Source organism: Miscanthus floridulus, chromosome 9, assembly GCF_019320115.1.
Source record: "Miscanthus floridulus cultivar M001 chromosome 9, ASM1932011v1, whole genome shotgun sequence".
Classification (NCBI taxonomy): Eukaryota; Viridiplantae; Streptophyta; class Magnoliopsida; order Poales; family Poaceae; genus Miscanthus; species Miscanthus floridulus.
The window spans coordinates 14983697-14991388 of NC_089588.1; the positions used below are offsets into that span (position 1 = coordinate 14983697).

At 48.0% G+C, this 7692-nt stretch overlaps 1 pseudogene; it reads right to left on the reverse strand.

Annotated features, from left to right (window-relative positions):
- Nucleotides 1-1033: 1033 nt before the first annotated feature.
- Nucleotides 1034-7283, reverse strand: LOC136479305 (rhamnogalacturonate lyase B-like; annotated as a pseudogene).
- Nucleotides 7284-7692: the final 409 nt, after the last annotated feature.

Consider the following 7692-nt stretch of genomic DNA (forward strand, 5'->3'; position numbering starts at 1 on the left):
GCTATGCTAAGGTTCTCGGTTTCTACCTCGGGCTAATCGTTCTCCAAATCAGCCATCCCAAGTGTGTATGGTTTCAATCCCTCTACAGGAGCCCATGCCTCCTCTTATATACCGAGGAGGGTATGGGGCATACAAATCGAGTTGGTCCTAACCTAGGGCTTCTCTACCTAGTGCTTGCGGGTTCCTTCGTCTTTGGCGTCGTCTGGTACTCCATTGTCATGTAGGAGTTGGCCGACAATGTCGCAACCACTCCCTGACACAACTGTGCAATCTGGTGCTTGACCGTCAGTCACTGTCCCCCGCCGAGAGGCGCTGACGAGTAGGCCCGAAGCCCTCTGCCTCAAGGGCTTGAGGAGTCCCTTGTCTTGTCCTCTGTCGAAGGAGTGGCCGACAGTTCATCGTGACTGTGGAACAGGTAGATGGTGCAGCGCCTCTGCGTCTGTCAGGCTCTGGGCACTTGACAGACTCTTGAGCCTGCTTCTGGTCTTGGCTCGGGACGTCAGTAATTCTGAACATATGCGTGCGTTCGAATAATTCTGAACTAATTCTCTTTTGTGCGAGGAAATTCAGCACTAATTCTGTATCATAATTCTGTATGTCCCAAACTGCCAAGCCTACGCAATTTCTAACTAGGTAAGTAGCTAGCACTGAATACATGTACTACTTTTTTTTGCTACATTTTCCTCTTGCCTCAGCCTGCATATCTATCCACCGACCACCGTAGCTACGAGACTATGGTTTCCAATATCGGTCGAAATCTCCTGATATTTTTGATATATCCTTTTTATCCGTAGTTGCCGATAAGAAAATATCTATCTTTTTCGTACAAATTTTGTTAAAATTTATTTAAATTTACTTAAATTCAAATTAAATTTTATTTGAATTTGGTCCGGTATTTCCGATATATCCTGTTTATCCTCTTTATCTGTGACCCCGATAAATTTTAATTTCCGAAAATGAAAACGCTACGACTGCACTGTGCACTGTTATAACAATGATAACAATACAGTCTTGAGTGACTCGTTCCTGCTAGCTAGGCAGGCGCCTGCAGCCGGATGTAGTCGTACATGACCCCCAAGAAGGGCCCGAACGCCATCGTCTGCGTGATGCCGATTCTGTTCTCGCCTTCCCTCAGCTGGTCGCCCCTCACCCGGAACTCGAAGCTCCGCTGCACGCCGTGGATGCCGTGCCGCGCGATCGCGTTGCCGCCGCCGCCGCCGCCCCCGTTCACTTGCACCTTGTTAGTTTCAACAGTTAATTCAGAATTGTCATGCTAACGCAGTACGCACCTCTTGTTAGTTTCAACAGTTAAAGCATGTGCTACTAGCTACCTGTAGCCTGGACAACTGAGCTGCTGCGACGGCGATGGGCAGCGTGTAGGTGCCGTTGGCGACGACACGGCCCTGGTCGAACCGTATCTGCCGCGTCGTGGGCACGTAGCGATTGCCAACCTTTCTGCATACATGCAAAAAACCAATCGAAGATGTACAGAGTTCTTCAGTATTACGTATATCAGAAATTCAGTACATCAGATATATACCTTGTGACATGCGCAAAGAACCAGTCCTTGGAGTGATGGCTGTGCCCAACCGTGAAGACAGGATCCCTCCTAGGGTACAGCTCCGCGTACCTCTCCCACAGACCGTACTGCCGGTACCTGTCTTTGCCCAGGAAGAGCCTGTTATTGGCGTATCTGGGCCTGGGGCCGGCGCCGGGGACGAAGAACTCCGCGGCGGTCCGGTCCGGGACGCCGATCTCCCATAGCGTCGGGCCGGACCTTGGCGGAACGAACACGAGATCGCCGAGATGGACGGCCCCACCTGCCGTCACGGTCACCGTGGACGTGTGTACGTAGTCTCCGAGGACCCCCGGAACCCACGCGTAGAGGCTGTACACCCCTGCCCGGACGCTGCCGATGGTGAACCTGAACCCGCCGGAGGAGGGCGCCCCCGCTGTCGCCGTCGCCCAGAACTGGTAGCCCTTGCACCGTGTCGCCCAGGAGCCAGGCTGCCCGCTGGGCGCGGCGAGCCCGACGAACGCCGTTGCAGCAGGCACGTCGCCGCCCTTGCTCGCGAAAGCGTCCCGGACCAAGAGAGTGCCGGTGACCGTGCCCCTGTCGCCCGCCTTGGCGAAGTCCGGCGACTTCGGGAAGCTGTACGGCCACCTGCTGGCCTCCGCTCGCGCCCGCGCCTTGGCGTCGTCCCAGAGGCCGAGGACGGCGACATCGCCGCCGCCGCCAGCTCGCGATCGCCTGCTGGGGCTGGAGTTGAGGTAGATGAACACCGGGCCCAGCACCTTCTTCCAGTGCTCGCCGTCGCCGAGGCTGAGCACAATGTCGTCGCCGACGTAGTGCGTGCCAAGAAACATGGCGAGGGAGGTGGGGCCGACGTGGGAGGTGAGCTCCCGCTTCATGGGCCCGCCGCTCTTGAACTCGTTGCTGGGGGTGATGACCCAGAACCACATGGCCGGGATGCTGAGGTGGCTGCCGGTGGTGCTGATCCAGCCATGGACGGCGTTGTCCTTGTTGTCCAGCGAGTACTGGTACTTGTCGTCCACCTCCCCCTTGAACTGCGGCTCGACGGGGTCCACCAGCAGCACGGCCTCCTTGTAGGCCAGTGGAGAGCCACGTGGCGCGTCCCTGTCTGCTTCGCTCGGCATGTATCTCTGTATGTCGTCTGAGATCGCCATGTACTTGAACCTACAGCAAGTTTGTGACGATGTGAAGACGTGAAGTGCAGAGCCATGCATGAGTTGATGGGTACTCTCTGTTGGAACCGGTGGTGACCATCGAGTTCTCGATCTTGGAGCTGGCTTACAGCCGGCCCCGCTCGTTACCACGAGCCTGCGCTCCCACAGGTCTCATGTCCACCGGAGCTACAACATATAAAGCCTTGGGCCTTCTCAACCAAAAAGACTAGCCTTATAGGTGGGGGTTATCCCGCCTTATATGTTGTGCTCCCCCACCATCGCTACACGATGTGGGACTAAACCCAACAATCTCACACATCGGGGTGCCCCCGCCATATGTGACGCTCGAGATTTTTTATCAGGTTTAGCTTTTTCTGACCATGGGTACCGGCTCTGATATCAATTGTTGGAACCGGTGGTGACCACCGAGTTCACGATCTTGGAGCTGGCTTACAGCCGGCCCAGCTCGTTACGACAAGCCTGCGCTCCCACAGGTCCAGGTCCACCGGAGCTAACAACATATAAAGCCTTGGGCCTTCTCAATCCAAAAGACTAGCCTTATAGGTGGGGGTTATCCCGCCTTATATGTTGTGCTCCCCCACCATCGCTACACGATGTGGGACTAAACCCAACACTCTCTACTACCAACATGTCTGCGTTGAGCTTGAAAGCCAGCCGTGCCTCTGAGACGTTGAGATGAGCAGGCCAGCTGCTGTTGTGCTCAAAGATGGCGTAGCAGTAGAACCCAAGAACTGCCTTTGAGCATCACAAACCTGGTATTAATAATGGAACCAACGACAAGTTAAGCTATTTTCGGAAATGTGACAGGTATGTAACTTGTGTGTACTACTGGTATCTCAGAGGAGAGGCATATAACTGAAAGCCTTGTGTTTGTTGAACAATAATGAAGCTGAAATTCTGAATGCAATGCAAAGATCTATCGAATGGCACAGTAGGTACCTCTTGTCGACGTTTAGCCGGACACTATCTTGGCGTGATGGATTATACGTGCTCCTGAAAGAAAGCTCTACTTGATCGTCCCTTGAGGTCACAACACTGAACTCGCCGGTACTGTCCAACCTGTACAAATATAATGCAGCTACCTATTACACCCAAAAGGACCAAAACAGCAACACTCGCTCTTTTGAATTTGATGAAGCAGTTAGAGCTAGTTGCAGAGACATGCTTGGCAGTGATCAGCACACACACCAAGGAGGTGATGAGTTGAGCAAGAAAAGATTATTCAGCACTCACATGTCGATCATTCCTCTTGGATGACCGGAGCCAGGGTAGTTCCAGACCACATCCCAGTACCTGCGTGCATGCAACAGAATTTAGTTTATTTGCAGTACATGCTATCGATCCATGGATGCCTGCTTCTTCTGCTTGCCGCCTTTTATTTGTATATACCATGTACTGTACATTACTACATCTGAAATTCTGAATGATCATTTTTGTATATAATAAAATAGTAGAATTTGTATACAGTATATAAAACTACTTGCCCTCCCGAGTTTTGGTGGCCGGCGGTGTACTGCAGGAGGTTGCGGTGGCCGTTGTAGCGGACGCCGGTGATGTGGCCCTGCGGTTTCGACAGCGTCACCTGCACCACGCCATTGTCCACGACCACCACCTGTTGCATGATGCAGAAATGATTGGCAAAGCACGAAATGAAAATTTGTGATATATATGACGAGATTTATTATTATTCAAACGGAAAGCAAATTTATGGCAGATAGCTTCTTAAACTATTTATTATTTACATGTAAAAATGGATTAGTGGTAATAAGAAAGAAAACTCTCTGCATATGTGCCCCGTTCGGCTTACCCAGAAGCTGGCTTGTTCGACTTCTTTTTTTTTTAGTCGGAACAATGTTTTTCTCTCACAACAATTCAGCTAGAATAGTGTTTTCTAGCCCTCCTACGGTATAGTATAGCCTGCTAGCTAGCTAGGAAGGAGGGGGGGGGGGGGGGGGGGGGGGGGGGGGTGAGGAGAGCGCACCTGGTGGCGACGGTCAACACGTAACGTAACACCACCACGGGCCGCCGACGACGACTGTGCGACGGCGGCGATGAGCAGGAAGACGATGGCCCCCAGCAGCAGCGACCTTACTGCAGCACCGCCAGCAGTGGCCATGGTTGTACGGCGTCGCGATCGATGCCCCCGCGCGCGCCGGCGAGGATGGCGGTATAGGCACCGGCTGGCCGGCCGTCGACGACGCCGACGCGCGCTCGGCGGGCGTGCGAGGTGCTTAGACGACGGCCAGGACTAGGGGAGAAGACGGGTGTATGGTATGGGCAGGCACACAGCATCCAGCTCGATCGGCTCTTTATAATGACCGGCGGCGCATGCAGTCGTCGTTGGAAGTGGAACAATGCAAGCTGCTGCTTTCTGCAGACGGGACTCCGTCCATGCATCCAAAGACGGCTGATGAGGATGTAGTGCGCCACCAATGCAGTGCAATATCCGGTCCACCCGGCACCGGTTGCAACGACTGTACTATCGTCTCGTCTCTGCTATATATATGCAGGACGTCTTGCGTCATCTTCTTTAATTAATTCTCGAAAAAGATTACGACTGGTGCTACAGTTAGGCAACTGCTAAAGTTGCACAAGAGTGCTTTAGCTAGACAGCTAGCGAATTTGCTGCTCCCGAGGTGCTTTGGCCACCCAAATTACATGCAATGCAAGATACGGTGATGTGGCCGTAGCTACTCCGATCCGTTTTAAATTATAAGTCGTTTTAGTTTTTTATTGACTTATAATTTAGAATAGAGATAGTAGCTTTTGTCAAGAAAAAAGAGAGGAGATAGTAGCTAATAGCTAATAGCCACTAAATATTAATTAGCTAGCTAATTGTTAGTAGAAGATGTTTGAATAATCATTCTACTAATATGTTGCTAATAGGTTATTGGAACCTATTATACGGAGTATATATAGCAGAACACTTGCTAGTTGAACAAGTAGTTCACAACCCTTTTGTTAATAGCTACTTGGTCTATTAGCATGTTTATTTGGATCTGCTAGTGCTAATTTTAGCTACTGCTAACTATATTAGCACTAGTAGATTCAAAGAGACCCTTAATTATATTTATTGCTTGAGCCGAACCCTATATATAACTATTATATCTCTTAAATCGTAGTTCTCCTTGTTTGAATTGTTATATTTTTTGCAATTAAATTTACAAAACAACTATGTTATATACTAAATAAAATTTGTAATGTCATGTCATCTATATGTCATACTCACAACTTGGCTTGCTCTAGGATCACAATAGAGGTGCACTTTTCATTTACCAATAGCCGGCCTGTGTCAACGATGTATGCGTAGGAATCACTACGTGAAAAATAGTTTGTAGCAACGGTGTTTGTTTAGGGGCGGCTGACATTGGAGCAGCCCCTACAGTGATGTGCTCGGGCTCCAGCACAACAGTCGTCCCTATAAATGGCACAGTAGGGGCGGCTGGTAATACGAGCCGCCCCTACAAATGCGTCGATTTGTAGGGGCGGCTGGTATTACCAGCCACCCCTACTGTGTCCATTTGTAGGGGTGGCCGAATCACCAGCCGCCCCTACAAATGCCCGCTGTATATATAGCAGCCACCTTCTTCCACCTCGGGCCACCCTCTCCAACCCGAGCAAAAAAGGTTGGGAGGCCTTGGGCTCTTTCCAAAAATTGCTCTACTAAGGGGGAGGTTTTGATCTCAAATACTTTGGTGAAGAGGTTGTACAAGGTAAGAAAATATTATTCCATGCCTTTATTTAAAGTTTTAATGGTTGGTTAGTGATCATAATTAGAGTTTTATTTTTCTCTGTCTTCTATGGTGCTTGAGCTTTGTATGAAGCAAATTAGACTCTAGTTTTGAAGCTATTAGTGTAAATTAGTTAGATAAATGAGATTACACCATTTATTAGTCGATCTTGCTTGATTTTAGTTGAGATTACACCCTAATTTCATGTATGTTTCATGTACATGTAGATTTAGATCTAGATCTAGGGTTTTTTTTAATTTTAATTTTGTAAATTTATGTTTCATAAAATTAGAATAGGGTTTGCATGAAAGGTAGTGGGTAAAATATTAATTGTTGCAAATTGTTGTCTTTGAAATTATTTATTTTAATTAACAAATATATTTTTAATTATTTATTAATAAATAGGCCATTAACTAATTACCCTCTACCATGGTGTGTGTTTGATATGTTTCATGTAATTTTATTTTATATTTATATTTATATATATCTGAAGTATATAGAAATATTGTCAAGTAATTAATTATTAATTTGATTCCTTTACATATATATCTGAATTAGTAGTCATTTAATGTATTTTCTTTGATTGTTTTGTTTTAAAAGATGGAGTACAGGAAGTCTGGGATGTATGGTTCGTTAAGGTTCAAGACAGGTTTCCGTGAAGAGGTGGACAAATTTATTGAAGCCGTAGAGAAGCATGCAGCGACGTTGATAAAGAATAAGGATACAACTATTTGTCCATGCAAAGATTGCAAGAACCTTATGGCATGGACAGATGTGAGTATCATCAGAGAACATTTGATTGTACGAGGATTTGTTGAGGACTACACAGTGTGGATTCATCATGGTGAAACAACGGTTGTTGATAATGATGACAATGATGAAGAATACGACGCCGAAACTCTAGAATACCTGTCCCAATACTCAGAAGAGCTTGATGTATAAATGGATCCTGAGTTTGGCAATGAACATGGTGGTGATGCTGGTGGTTGGGATGGTAACGACGAAGGTGGTGCCAATAATGATGGGGGAGCACGTGTTGGTGATGAAGATGATTTTGATGATTTGGAGGAAATGATTCGGGTCCTTGGACCAGAGATTTTACTAAAGAGCCCAAAAGGTCTAGAAAATTTGGAAAGGGTGACAAAAGCATCGAAGGAGACTGTGTATGATGTTTAAAAGGGCTATCCGACACATTGGATATTGCTACATTTTATGCTTGAGCTACTCATCCTGAAGGCTAAGTACGGCTAGT